Here is a 15,161-nt window from a genome sequence, read left to right on the forward strand (position 1 = left end):
TCTTTGCTTTCTTTTTCTTTTTTTGTAATGCATTTGCCTCCATACTTTAATTTTTTAAATATTTTTAAACAAATTTTTTATTTAGCATGCCTTATATACTTTTGCCTGTCCTCCTATGTTTAGCTTTTCCGAAAAAGCTGAAGGTGCCCTTGCGTGGTTCATCTTGTAGTCAGAATTGCTAGAGACTAGTCATTTCTGTGTGTTTTGTTTTGTTTCCTTTTCTGAATAGGAGTGTTCACTGTGGTTGTCCTGTTAGTATTTCACCAACTGTATATATTTGGTGTATGTGCTTAGTTGCTTAGTCACATTTGACTCTTTGCGACCCCATGGACTGTAACCCACCAGGCTCCTCTGTCCATGGGGATTCTCTAGGCAAGAATCCTGGAGTGGGTTGCCATGCCTTCCTCATGCCTTCCCAATCCAGGGATCGAACCCAGGTCTCCTGCACTGCTGGTGGATTCTTTATTGCCTTGAGCCATCAGGAAAGCCCATGTTTGGTGTATGGGGGCAGATAATTTGCCCTCTGGGTGCAGAAGTCTCGTGATCAAGCCACATCTCCGGATTCTGGTACTACTACACGCACCCCTTGCTGTAGAGGTGTAGAGACCGCTGCGCCACATGCATCTCGATACCCTGGGCTTTGAACATGATGTCGTGATTGGATAGGACCGTGAGGGTGTGTGGGGGGATGTATGGTGTATACCTGACCGTGGAAGAGAAAGTGAGATCAACATTTGGGAACTAGAAGGGCAGAGTGTAGCGGTTGTTTGTGCTGTTCACCGAATACTTCTGGCTTTCTGCTATTCATGAACCCAGGGTAGGAAGGCTTTTCTCCACCACCTTTAAAGTGAAGTGTGGCAAAGTGAGTGAAGATGACATATGTCATTTAGGTAGAAGTTTTGAAAGTCATTATGTGGGGCTTCCTCAGTGGCTCAGTGCTGGAGAATCCACCCTGCCAGTGCAGGAGACACAGGTTCGATCCCTGATCCAGGCAGATCCCACATGCCTCACAGCAGCTAAGCCCCTGCGCCACAACTATTGAACCTGTGATCTGCAGCCCAGAACCACAACTGCTGAGCCCTCGAGCCACAGCTACTGAAGCCCACACACCCTAGAGCCCAAGTTCAGCCACGGGAGAAGCCACCACAATGAGAAGCCCACACAAAACTAGAGGGTAGACCCCGCTTGCTGCAAAGAGAGGAAAGCCTGTGCAGCAATGAAGATCCAGTACAGTAAAAACAGAAATTATTGAAGCCTCATGTGTGAACAGAGGATCATACTGGAAAGTAATATTAAAAAAAAAAAAAAAAGATCACTGTGTGTTGAGCTAGCTCCCTTTGGCCTGCCTCAACAATCACAAAAACATAGAGCTGCAACCTTGCTTTGCCTGGGTCCCACAGAACATCTCCACCAAATGATGGGAACACTAGGGTAATGATAAATAAGCATTTGTTCTTTTAGCCACTGAGATTTGGGTTGGTTTTTTGTTTGTTTGTTTTTTACTCCAGCATAACTTAGCCTATGCCAACTGATAAAGCACATGTTGAAAAGTCTGGGTTAGAACAGTTGGAAAAAAAAAGAAATAAAAGGCATTCAAATTGGAAAAGAAGAAGTAAAATTATCTCACTTTACATGACATGGTCTTATTGGTAGAAAACCCAAAAGAAACCATTTGTAAAACGTGTTAACAAATAATTAATGATTTCAGTAAAGTTTCAGGATACAAAATCAACAAGGAAAAATCAGTTGCATTTCAGTACACTAACAAAGACCAATCCAAAAAAAAAAAAAGAAAAGAATCAAAGAAAGAATGAAACTAAGGAAACAATCCAATTTGCTATAGCATCAAAAAGGATAAAATACCTAGGAGTAAACCTAACTTAAGGAGGTGAAAGGCTTGTACACTGAAAATTACAAAATATTGCTGAAAGAAATCAGAGAAAACACAAAGGAATGGGAAGACTCAATAGCAATAAAATGTCCATACCACCCAGAGCAATTCAATGCAATCTTAAAAAAAAATCCCAATGATATTTGTTGGCAGAAACAGAAAGGAAAAAAATGCTAAAACTGATATGGAATCTCAAGGGATCCCAAACAGCCAAAACAATCTTGGAAAAGGAGAACAAACTTGGAGGCCTCATGCTTACTGATTTCAAAACATACTACAAAGCCAAGAAGTAATCAAGACAGTGTTGTGCTGACATAAAGACAGATATATAGACCAATGGAACAATAAAGAGCCCAGAAATAAACCCACACACATGCAGCCTCCCTCCATATTAGCAGGGGATTAGTTCCAGGACCCCCTCAGACACCAAAATCTGTGGATGCTCAAGTCCCTTATATAAACGGGTGATCTGTGTATAACCTACGCACATCCTCCTGTATACTTCAAATCATCTCTAGATTACTTATAATACCTAATGCAACATAAATGCTATGTAAATAGTTGTCAGTTCAGTTCAGTCACTCAGTCGTGTCTGACTCTTTGCGACTCCATGGACTGCAATGAGGTTTCCCTGTCCATCACTGTTGTCAGTGCTTGGCAAGTTTAAATTTTACTTTTTGAAATTTTCTGGAACTTTTTTCTCCCAAATATTTTTATCCCCGATTGTTTGAATCTATAGGTACAATACTTTCAGATGTGGAGGGCTGACCATATTGCCAGATGATTCTCTACAAGGGTACCAAGACCACACGCGGGAAGAGGACAGTCTCTTCAACAGATGGTGTTCAGAAAACTGAATAACCACATAGCAAAGAATGGAGTTAGGCTCTTACCTTACACTCAACACAAAAAGTAACTCAAAGTGGATTAAAGATCTACACTATAAAACTAGAAGAAGACATAGGGAGAAAACTTCAGAAAACTGGATTTAACAATGATTAATTGGATGTGACACCAAAAGCATAGATGGCAAAAGCAAAACTAGACAAATGGGGCTACATTAAACTTAAAAGTTTTTGTGTATCAAAGGAAACAATGAAGAGAGTGAAAAGCAATCTATGGAAATGGAGAAAATATGTGGAAGTCATATATCTGATTAGGGATTAATATCCAGAATTTATAAGGAAATTCCATTACTCAACAATAATAAAAACCAACCTGATTTTAAAAATGGATAAAAGAAACACTTTGCACTAGAAATGTAAAATGGTACAGCTGCTATGGGAAATAGTAGTTTTCCCCAAAAAACTAAATTATAGAATTACCATATGATTTGGCAATCTTGCTTCTGTGTGTATGTACAATAGAATCCAAAGCAGAATCTGACAGATACGTGCACACCTATGTTCACTGCAGTGTTATTCACAACAACCAAAAGGTGGAAGCAACTGAAATATCCACTTAAAAATGATAAAGATGGCAAATGTAACATGATACATCTTTTATTTATTTTTTATTGTTTATTTATTGTTTTATTAGTATTTATTCTTCTAAGCATTTTCAAGAATTAACTACAATCCTTAAAACAAGCTCTGAGGTAACCACTTATTCCCATTTCATGGAGGCAGGAGCCTGAGGCCTTGAGAAGCTGTATGATGTGCCCAGGTTCATAAACATTAGTGCATCCAGGACCCCAACTCAGGCAAGTCAGCTCCATCACTGATACAGCTCAGTTCCCCGCTCAATTTGCAGCCACTGTGCCATTGATGGACCATGACTTGTCGGCCTTTCCGATTTTTTTCTTCTTTGTAATTTCAACACTTAATGAACACTTCTGTGTTCATCTTTATGAACCTCCATCTTTATGTCCTTTTGCTTTTCTGTCTGAAACTTATCTCCTACAAGTGGGATTGCTGGGTCAAAGAATAGTGTATGTCAGATTTCAATTAAATTTATTTTCTGAGCACCTAGTAGTTGATAGCATATTTTCCCTTTCACCATCATATTGAACCTTTACAGCAACCTCATGCATGGGTATCATGGTTGTCCTCACAACCAGTAAATGTTAGGAGATGTGTCCTGAGTCCCATGGCTAATTAGTACATGAAATTCCTGGATCCATATCTTGTATGAATCCCACTGTACACTAACTTTTAGTGCTGTAATTGCAGTGGCTTTGTGTATGCGTGTGGTTTCTTCTTGGGACTCAGAATTTAAGCTTAAATCACCAGGCCAGTCATGTCATGGGGTCTCTGTTCGGTCTCAGATAAGAGAGGGATTTTTGCTCCTAGGAAAAAAACCAGTATTTCTTTGGAATTCAGTGTGACTAGAATATGCTGATCCTGAAAAATGATTCCTATAGGATTTTTTCTTCTAGTTTTTGCTGTTTAGTCACTAAGTTGTGCCTGACTTTTTTGTGACCCCGTGGACTACAGCCCGCCAGGGTCCTCTGTCCATGGGACTTCCGAGGCAAAAATGATGGAGTGGGTTGCCATTTCCTTCTCCAGCATGATACATCTTTTACTACAAAAAAAAAAAAAAATCAAAAACAAAAACACCTCATTACAAGATCAAAGCAATGCTCGGTGAGAAACGAAAGTTTAATGATCAAATGAAGTCACATGCCCATTAAGAATTGTTTCTTTGTTTGCTACGGTCCTGTGGGACTCATGGACACAAGCTCTGCTGGCTTTTAGAGATAGGTGTTTTAGGGACTCATCCCAGGGGATTGCTTAAAAGTTGGGGTACTAGATGTGGGTCCAAACCCTTCACTCCTCAGGCAGAAGCTGGAAGTTGGGGGTTCCCTCCCAACTGTATGGCACTGGGCTGAGAGTGAGATTTATGGTGAGAGTGTATCCCAGCCTTTCCTACTCATTTTGAGGTATTGTCTACTCATTGTGCAGAAGTCACTGGGCCAGTTTCTGGATTTTTCTCAGAGGGAATTGCTCTGTGTGTGGTTGTACATTCTGTGTGTCCAAGGGAGGAAGGAAGTTCAGGAGCCTTCTGTCACTATCTTTGTCCCTCTTCATAATAAGGAAATTTTTTAATTATAGAAAAATGCAAGGAAATACTAAAAAAATGGGGACTTGCCAAAAGAAACAGGAACCAGCCTGAAAAGGCTCAAGTTAGCCAAATTCAAGACAATTTAGGGATCAAAATTAATAACGATAATAGTGGATTATCATGACTATTTTAAATTTATTGATATATATTTGATCTATAACACTGTATAAATGTAAGGTGTGCAATGCATTTTTTAATTAAAGAATCCACGTGTCCATAAGACATTAGAATAAATAAAGGAAATGGAAGAAAGAGAGGAATTTTTTCATATAGGAATTTTACAACTAATAAATATAGAAGGGATGATAGAAATATAAAATCATTTACAATCACCACTGTTATAACTGATTCAGGCAAGAATCATCAGTGGATGCCAGAACCACTGGTGAAAAACTGCAGGGAACAAGGTATTTTCAGATCTTCAAAGTATTATCCCATAGATTATTATAGGTAACTTTACAATAGAGGAATTTGACAAACACTGCCTTACCCAAATGAGCAAAATTGATATCATTGCTGATGGGACAAATTGACATCATGTATATCATGATGTGAGGTACAGAAGGATACATTAATTATGTATATTTCCACACCCCAACTTAAAAAAAGAAATCTAACTGTGAGGAAACTGAAACCCAAAATTGAGGTACATTCTGCCAAACAGTTGGCTTGGAGTCTTAAAAAATGTCAGTGTCGTGAAAAAAAAAAAGGGGCTAGAGAACTGTTTTATATTAAAGGGACTAAGTAGGCATGAAAACTAAATGCAGTGTGTGATCCTTGATTACACTCTGAATTTAATAAGAAGAAATTGTAAAGGATATTATTGGGACAATTAAGGAAATTTAAATAATGGGCTGATTGTTAGATAATGTAATTGTATTTATGTTAAATTTCTTTAGCATGAATATTATGTTGGGGCTTCCCAGGTGGCACTTGTGGTAAAGAATCTGCCTGCCAGTGCTGGAGATGCAAGAGATGTGGGTTTGATCCCTGGGTCAGGAAGATACCCTGGAGAAGGAAATGGCAGCCCTCTCCAGTATTCTTGCCTGTAGAATTTCGTGAGTGCTTCGTCACTAAGTTGTGACTCTTTGCAACCCATGAACTGTAGCCCACCAAGCTCCTCTGTCCATGGAATTCTCCAGGCAAGAATACTGGATTGGGTAGCCTATCCCTTCTCCACGTGATCCTCCCAATCCAAGGATTGAACACAGGTCCCTGCATTGCAGGTGGATTCTTTCCTGTCTGAGCCACAGGGAAGCCCTGTGGTAATTGCATGTAAGGATAGCCTCGTTCCTAGGAAATATGCTGAACATTTAGCTGTGAAGGGTCACAATATCTTCAAGTAACTGTTTAATGGTTTGGGGGAAAGCAGATAGATAGATGAAAGACGGAAGGAGAAACAGAATGCAGTGAAACATCAACAAATGTTATACCTAGATGAAGAGTATGGGGTGCTTTTTTTCTTTTTTTGGCTGTACCCTGCAGCTAGCAGGCTCTTAGTTCCCTGGCCAGGGATCGAACTCGTGACCTTGCAGTGGAAGTGTGGAGTCCTAAACACTGGATCACCAGGGAGTTACCGTATTTACTTACTCTGACAACTTCTCCACAGATTTGGCATTTTTGAAAATAAAAAATTTGGTGAAAAAAATAAGTGAAAAATATAGTAGAGAGAAAAAGAAAATTGACAGAGTAGGCTCAAGAGATGGGATCTACAGCATGAAGGCCAGGATTGACTTGGGACAGAAGAGCCACTCCGAAACTGGAGGCTAGGAGGCAGGAAAAATTAGTGGGTGGGTGTGTGAGAAGAAGTAGGAGTTTGTGCCTACTGATATCAACTTTCTCCACTTAGTGATGCTGAAAACATCACATGTTGATCATGTTGATCTCAACTCTGTGATGTTGAAAACAAGGCCATTTATTGAGGGGCAAAGCTTGGGGTAGTGGTGAAGGATTGAAATAGCCATGCGGTGAATGAGAGATGCCAGTGACGCATAAATGGCAAAGTAATGTTGAATGCCCAGTCAGAACTGCAGAACCTGAATTAGTAGTGGCACCAATTGTGTGTTATGTAGTTTCCACAGACGTATTTAACAAAATCCTTCTGGATCGGTGGAATGAACTACACTTGAGAGTTTATAGGGCAAGCGTGACAGTAGAAAAAAAGAGTTGAGGATGCATGCAAGGGATATAACACAGGTTCCAGAATTGACACAGGGGGCTTCCCTGGGGGCTCAGTGGTAAAGAGTCTGCCTGCCAGTGAGGGAGACACAGGTTCGATCCCTGGTCAGGAAGGATCCCACATGCGGCTGAGCATCTAAGCCGGTGCACCACAGCTGTTGAGCCTGTGCTCGGGAGCCCACGTGCTGCAACTACTGAAGCCTACCCAACCTAGAGCCTGTGCTCAGCAACGAGAAGAGCCACTGCAATGAGAGGCCTGAATGTCACCACCAGAGAAGTAGCTCTCGCTCGCTGCAACTAGGGAAGACCCGTGCACAGCAGTGAAGACCCAGCACAGTCAAAGATAAATACATTTTAAAATTATTTTTAAAAAAGAATTAATAGGAAAGTGAAACTGCTAGAAGAGTGTTGATTGGGAAAAGGGGAATCAGCCAAGGGACAGGAAGCTCAAGACAGTTGGTGAACAAATATATTAAAAATTAGGAATGAGAGGGCTATAAAAAGAAAGGATTGAGATAGGTAATGAAAATATAAGATAGTAGAAGTGGAACTATTCCAGCAAAGATAAGGGCTAATCCTGTATTATGGGTGCCAATTGTGATAAACATTTTGAGACTGACATGGTAAAAGAACTTTGAGCCTAAATTGTTCAGTGGGTTATCCATCTGTGTACTGAACAGAAAGCTAGCATGAATAGTACACCTACAGAGCAATCACCTTCAATATTAATTGCCAAATTGGTACTTCATGATGGTGGAGCTCTACACCAAGGTCACAGGTGTGGAGCCCTGTACCGAGGTCACACAATAAAATCTCTGGAACAGACCAAGCCCCATAGCAACTGTTGCCATGATCCTCTGGATCTAAACCAGCCCATTTCCTGATCCCATATTATGTAAAATACCCACCCTGTTGTCCACCTTATAGCATCCTAACTAATCACCTAATGCCACATTCCAGTAGGAATTTTCTCTGTCTTGAGGCTATAAAAGTTGGCTGCTAGCCTGCAAGAGGGTTTGGCTCTCCTACTCTAATAAACTTTATTCTCCTCTCACTCTGCCTCGTGTCTGGAAATTCTCTTCCAACCCAAACATGGACCATGACAATAATCAGCAAACTCAACTACTGTTAATTGGGTCGAGGGTAGGGCATCTTACCCACAAACATCTAACATATAGATTGGCAGGGGGTTCATGAGACAGTGTCTGTTAAGGAAACAGACTTTCCTTAACAGACACTGTCTTTGGGGAATTTAGATCTCAAGACACGGAGAGTTGAACAGCTATAGCAAGATTAGAAACCATACATAAACACAAGCAGGGATACACTTGCAACAGGAGTAGCAAGATAGCAAAGTCCTGGGATAAGACGTGATCAAGAACTTAATAATGCTGAGGGAGTGACAGCTAGGTCTAAGTATCTCTTCTGGATTATGACCTTAAAAGGCAAGCTCCTTAAAAGGTATGCTCCACTAACCCATTCTAGAAAGCTGAGTGCTGAAGAACTGTTGCTTTTGAACTGTGGTGTTGGAGAAGACTCTTGAGAGTCCCTTGGACTGCAAAGAGATCCAACCAGTCCATCCTAAAGGAGATCAGTCCTGGGTGTTCATTGGAAGGACTGATGTTGAAGCTGAAACTCCAATACTTTAGCCACCTGATGCGAAGAGCTGATTCATTTGAAAAGACCCTGATGCTGGGAAAGATTGAGGGCAGGAGGAGAAGGGGATGACAGAGGATGAGATAGTTGGATGGCATCACCAACTCAATGGACATGGGTTTGGGTGGACTCTGGGAGTTGGTGATGGACAGGGAGGCCTGGCGTGCTGTGGTTCATGGGGTCGCAAAGAGTTGGACAGGACTGAGAGACTGAACAGAACCTAACCGATTCTACCTCCCCATAGACTAGAGGCAGATTTGCTGGCAGGAGCCAGAGCAGCCACTTTGAACCCAGAGATGGAAGCTTTAAGCTGAAGATGACAACTATGGACTGCTTACCTCTAAACTGTTCTATGAGTGAAAATGAACTTTTGTTTAACCTACTGTACTTCAGTTCCTCATTGCTACAGAAGTCTAGACTACTTAATTAATATATTACTATTATATACATTTAAAAATCATTCCTAGTTTACCCTTGCTCAGAAAGCCTGAGTTCATTCTCTCTGAAGATCTTTTTGGTGGTGTTCTTTTTGAATTTGATTGATAATGCTAATATTCTTTTCATGCCTGTACTTTGAGTCCATTTGCCTGCAAATGGAGGCCCTTCCCCCAGGGGAGTGGGTATTTCTTGCTTTTGTTTGCTCATATCCACTCCTCCTAACTGTACCTAGACTTTTTTTCTTGGGATGTTAACACTTTCCCAAATTGTGTGCAGTTGTATTAGGATTTGTATCAGAATGCCCAATCTTTTCACCATAGAGGCTGAAGAGAGAACTGGAGGCTCCTTCTTCCAGATCCTTCCTTTCACCACCCCATAGATCTGAGAAGGCATTGAGTAGCTGAAGGGGGGAGAAAAGAGTTTAACCTTATTTTGTACAGTATTCAGAGCTTTAATAGTTGGATAGCTCCTGGCTTGGCTTTTTGCTCCTAGACCTAGTTGTAATGGCCTTCTTGTCTATTCTGTGCCTTCTACAATATCTTTCCAAACACGTTTCTTTTAAAGTTTTAGCTGTTGTTATATGGACAACATCCAAAGAACTGTAGCAGATATAAGTTACAGGCTCTCCTAAACTGTGCAGATCTATTGGAAATGAAGGACTGACCACATGCAGTTGAGATTACTTACGAACACTTATGGGGCTTGCCAGGTGGCACTAGTGGTAAAGAACCTGCCTGCCAAGGTAGAAGACATAAGAGACAGGGGTTCGATCCCTGGGTCAGGAAGATCCCCTGGAGGAGGGCCTGGAAGCCCACTCCAGTATTCCTGTCTGGAGAATCCCACGGACAGAGGACCCTGGCAGGCAGAGAGTCAGACATGACTGAAGCACGCACTCATGGACACCTATGGTTTTTTTTTAGAATAAAGTGAAAGCATAACATCATGGTTATAAGAAGGGGAAGAAGCACTCGTATTGTCAAGGTTATGTATGACCAGGTTACCCTGAGTATACACACTATCCTTCCCAAATCTTAAGGATGCATAGATCCAATAGCAGATAATTTGCCTCTAGATCCTGTTGTTTAGAATGGTACAAGCTGCATTTGGATTTCTATTCCACAAAATAATATGCAAGCCACTAGCCAATCAGAATACGGCTTCAAACCACTAACCAATCAAATGTTATCTCCTCATCCCAGTCCTCACCCAAGACTCCCTAGTAACAGCAAGAATGAAACATAAGGAGAGAAGTGCAGCTGGATTACAAACCTAATCCAGAGAAGACTCATGCCTTGATTTTGACAGCCTTGACAATTGACAGCTGACTTCCTCTAGAGTCTCCCACACACAACCTTCCATGTGATTTGTGCTTTAATTCATCCCTTACTTCATTTTGAATAAGATTGTGTTTTTATGGCTCTTTAGTTTTTGCATTCTAGATTAGAAAAATTAGTCTCTGAAAAATGGGCTTGGGGTTGGATTGCAGGAGGCCAGGGGTCGATCTCTGGGTCGGGAAGATTCCCTGGAGAAAGAAATAGCAACCCATTCCAATATCCTTGCCTGGAAAATCCCATGGACAGAGGAGCCTGGCGTGTCATGGGGTCATAAGAGTTGGACACGACCTAGCAACTAAACCACCACCACCTTGTTTTTATTGTTCTTTACTTTCTGCATTCTGGATTAGTAAAACTAGTCTCTAAAAAATGGGCTTGAGGTAGGTCATACGTGAAATCAATGTTACTAAAACGTCATGAGAAGAGTGTCATACAAACAATGAGGTTTCTTTTAAAGAATTTTCTTGCTGTGACTTCTGAAAATTAATTGTGCAAGCTACAAGACTGGAATGGCCAACTATACGTTACTTCCCCTAGAGTAAGAATGTAGGGGATAGGATTTCCTATAGCACCTAGAACAATGCTGAAATTTATCTGAAAACAATGAGGGAAATATGGAAGGACCTGTTTTAAACATCAGTGCTGTTTCCCCTTGTGGAGGAGACGAAAGACCCCTGTTGAGGGAGGGGTTCTGGATTGATGGCCTGACAGCAAGAACCTACCATGCCAGGCAGGAAAGGAAAAGGCCAAGAGAAAGGTTTTCACCTTTCTCCATCTAATCTCATCTTTCTCAGTTTACCACTATCATCATTTTTCTTCTCCTTCCCACTCTTTTGAAAACTTAAAAAGTGTGAGGAATAAAACACACAATCAGAAAGCGGCAAAGGATACATTTACATCTCACTAAGTTTTTCCAGTGGTCATGTATGGATGTGAGAGTTGGACTGTGAAGAAAGCTGAGCGCCAAAAAATTGATGCTTTTGAACTGTGGTGTTCGAGAAGACTCTTGAGAGTCCCTTGGACTGGAAGGAGATCCAACCAGTCCATCCTGAAGGAGATAAGTCCTGGATGTTCATTGGAAGGACTGATGCTGAAGCTGAAACTCCAATACTTTGGCCACCTCATGCGAAGAGCCGACTCATTGAAAAAGACCCTGATGCTGGGAGGGATGGAGGGCAGGAGCAGAAGGGGACGACAGAGGATGAGATGGCTGGATGGCATCACCGACTCGATGGGCATGAGTTTGAGTAAACTCCAGGAGCTGGTGATGGACAAGGAGGCCTGGCGTGCTGCGATTCATAGGGTCGCAAAGAGTCGGAGGACTGAGCAACTGAACTGAACTGAAGTTTTAACAAAGGAAACGTTTGCATAATTACCACTTGGTTCAAGGATCAGAACATCGTCAGCCCTTTAAAGTCCTACCTACAGGACTTCCCCAGCAGTCCAGTGGTTACGAATCTGCCTTACAATGCAGGGGATGTGAGTTTGATCCCTGGTTGGGGAAACAAGATCCCACAAGTCACCCTGCAACTGGAGAAGCCCACGTACTGCGACAAAAAGATTCTGCATGCGGCAAGGAAGATCCCACCTGCCGACACTAAAACCGGATGCAGCCAAATGAATAAGTAAATATTAAATACAAAACAAAAAACCCTATTGGTGACCAGTCCCAGTCACTAAGATTTTCCTTCTCCCCAAAGGCACTACCTTCACTTCAACATTATGATTTCATTTTGCCTATTTTTGAACAATCTGTAAGGTCAATTTTATAGTAAATATTCCTTGGAACTTCCATCTTTCACAGTCTTCCTGGAGGTACATTATTGAATTACACAAACAGTGAAGTGTTCAAACAAAAAATAGTATAGCTTGATGAATTGCTCATAAACCCAACCTAGATATGCAACCAGCACCCAGATGAAGAATCAGCATCAGCAAGCCCCTTTCTGCCCCCTTTTAGTAACTGTCCCTCCACTGTCCTAAATTCCAACACTGTATATCAATTTTGCCTATTTTTAAATGTATATATGTGCAAACGTACAGTATATATTCTTTTCTGTCTAGCTTCTTTTGCTCAACTTTGTGAGATTCATCTGAGTTGTTTCATGTAGTTTTGGATCATTCATTCTCTTTGGTGTTTTGTATTCCATCATATAAATATACAAATTTGATTATCTATTCTAGTGCAGGTGGACATTTGTGTTGCTTTCCAGTTTTCAGTCATTACAAATAGTGTTTGCTATGAATATTCTTGTACATGTCTTTTAGTGAACATATATATATATATGTATGTATGCATTTCTGTTGGTTATATGCTTTGTTGGAGTGGGATTCCCAGGTCATAGACTCTGGGGCTGTTCAGCTTTACTAGATAGTGCCAGCAGTATTTCAGAGTGGTCATCCCAATTTACACTCCTACCTGCAGTGTATGTTCCACCTGTTCCATCCCTTGGCTTGCAGCTGCATGACTCCATTTCTGCCTTCAGCATCACGTGGCATTCTGTGTGCGGTCTTCAAATGGCCATCTTATAAGGAGACATTAGATGGGGGTCCATCCTACTCCAGTATGAGGTCATCTTAATAAACTACACCTGGGACAAACCTATTTCCAAATAAGGTTACATTCTGAGGTGCTGGGGGTGAGGACCTAAAAATCTTTTGGGGATGGGGGAGGAGGAACAAAATTCAACCCATAACAGATGTGATAGTAGTGAACATCTGTTCTTGATCTCAGTGGGAAAACTTTCAACTCTTCAGCATTGTGATGTCTGCTGTAGTTTTCTTAGTAAGTACTCTGTGTATAAGGTCAAGGAAGTTTCCTTTTATTTCTGACTTGCAAATCTTTTTAAAAATTATAAATGGATGGGACTTCCCTGGTGGTTCAATGGCTAAGATACTGTGCTCCCTACGCAGGGGACTCGGGTTCCATCTCTGATCAGGAAACTAGATCCCACATGCCACACCTAAAGATCCTGCATGCCGCACCTATGACCTGATGCAGCCAAATTAATTAATTAAGTAAATATTTTTAAAAGGTCATAAATGGAGAACTTCCCTGGTGGTTCAGTGGTTAAGAATCTGCCTGCCAATGCAGGGGACACTGATTTGGTCCCTGGTCAGGGAAGATCCCACATGCAGTGTGGCAACGAAGCCCGTGTGACACAGCTGTGTGCCCACACGCCTAAAGTTCCGGCTCCGCAACAGAAGACACTGCAAGAAGCCTGTGCATGGCAACTAGAGAGGAGCCACTGCTTGCAACTAGAGAAAGCCTGCACACAGTGGGCCCCAAGGCAGCCAAAAAAAAACCAAAACAAAACAAACCCATAAATGGACATTGAAATTTATCACATTCTTTTTCTGCATCTAATGAGATGATTTTCTCATTACTCATACAAATCTTTCTCCTTAAGTCTGTTCTACAGGAAATTACATTTATTTCTATAGTTTTCAAGGAGAATTTCAATTGAAAATATTAAAATTACAAGTAAGTGGGTTTCTGAGTTGGGTTATGTTCTGTCTCTTGATCTGAACACAAGTGTGATTGGTTTGTGAAAATTCACTAAGCTGTATGTATGATTTGTTATTTTAGGTATGCACTTTATATTTCAATAAAAATTAAAAGGAACACAACTAAATTTCTATTTGAGAATGAAAAGCTCTTTTTTCTGAAGGATACTTAGTTGCCCCACTTTCTACTCACATTCACCTCCTAAGAGAGGTGAAGATCTGGGTTGTTGGGATAGAAGCAATGTCAAATCTTTAAGTGGTGCACAACTGACACACTTAACAGTCTCATAGTTTTTTGTTTTGTTTTTCAGAATTCAGGGTGTATCAGTTTTGTTTTTCAGTGATTCATTCAAGCCAAAGGAGTTCCTGTTTAGTCTTACATGAGACTGGATTATTTTCTAAATCCAATCTAGTCCTCTCTGGACAATCTTGTTATCTGGCATTTACTCTCTTCCCCTTGGCTGATATTCTCCAAAGTAAATTTTTCTGCATTGAATTATTCTAAAGAATTCCCCTTCTCCGCTTTTACAATACCTGCAGGAATTGGTGAAGATTTACACTCTGTCTTCAGAATACATCTTCACAGATTTGTTCCCAATTGGATTTTTTGTTAGAACTGACTGAAGCCTATTCACTTAATTTGAGAACTGACATCTTTATACTTTTTCTTCTTTTCATTCAGAACCATGGTAAACCTCTCCATTACTTCAAGTCTAATTTTATTCCATTCGGATATGATTCGCTACGGTTCTATAGTTTCCTTTATATAGATTCTACATATTTCTTTTCAGTGTTAGTCCTACCTGCTTCACAGGTTTTTCTTTTTTATTGTTGTTGTTGCGATCGTTGCTATTGTGAATGGAACCTTTTTTTTTTTCTCCATTCAAAAATGAACCCGTAGAGCGATAGGATCTCTACCACCGTTTTCAGCGATGAGACTCTATGGTTCTACGGCAATCTTCTACTCGCCCCGACATTACCCTAACCGGAAGAAAGATGGCAACCGAGAGCCGCTGAGGACGGGACCGCTCTATCTCGCCTTTGTTCTCCGCTCTGTGGCCACTGCGCAGGCGTAGTCGCGCTCGTACGTCCCC

The 15,161-nt window shown here is 41.1% G+C and overlaps 1 long non-coding RNA gene across 1 annotated transcript in view; it reads right to left on the reverse strand.

Moving 5' to 3' along the window:
* LOC122443860 overlaps nucleotides 1-15,097 on the reverse strand; it is a 24,890-nt gene extending 9,793 nt beyond the window's left edge. The window contains exons 1-2 of the long non-coding RNA XR_006270124.1: nucleotides 14,871-15,097; nucleotides 12,980-13,162 (exon numbers count right to left, since the gene is read on the reverse strand). This is a non-coding gene — a long non-coding RNA (uncharacterized LOC122443860). The remainder of the gene's footprint in view (nucleotides 1-12,979; nucleotides 13,163-14,870) is intronic.
* Nucleotides 15,098-15,161: the final 64 nt, after the last annotated feature.

The sequence above is a fragment of the Cervus canadensis genome, chromosome 6, assembly GCF_019320065.1.
Source record: "Cervus canadensis isolate Bull #8, Minnesota chromosome 6, ASM1932006v1, whole genome shotgun sequence".
NCBI classification, from domain to species: domain Eukaryota; kingdom Metazoa; phylum Chordata; class Mammalia; order Artiodactyla; family Cervidae; genus Cervus; species Cervus canadensis.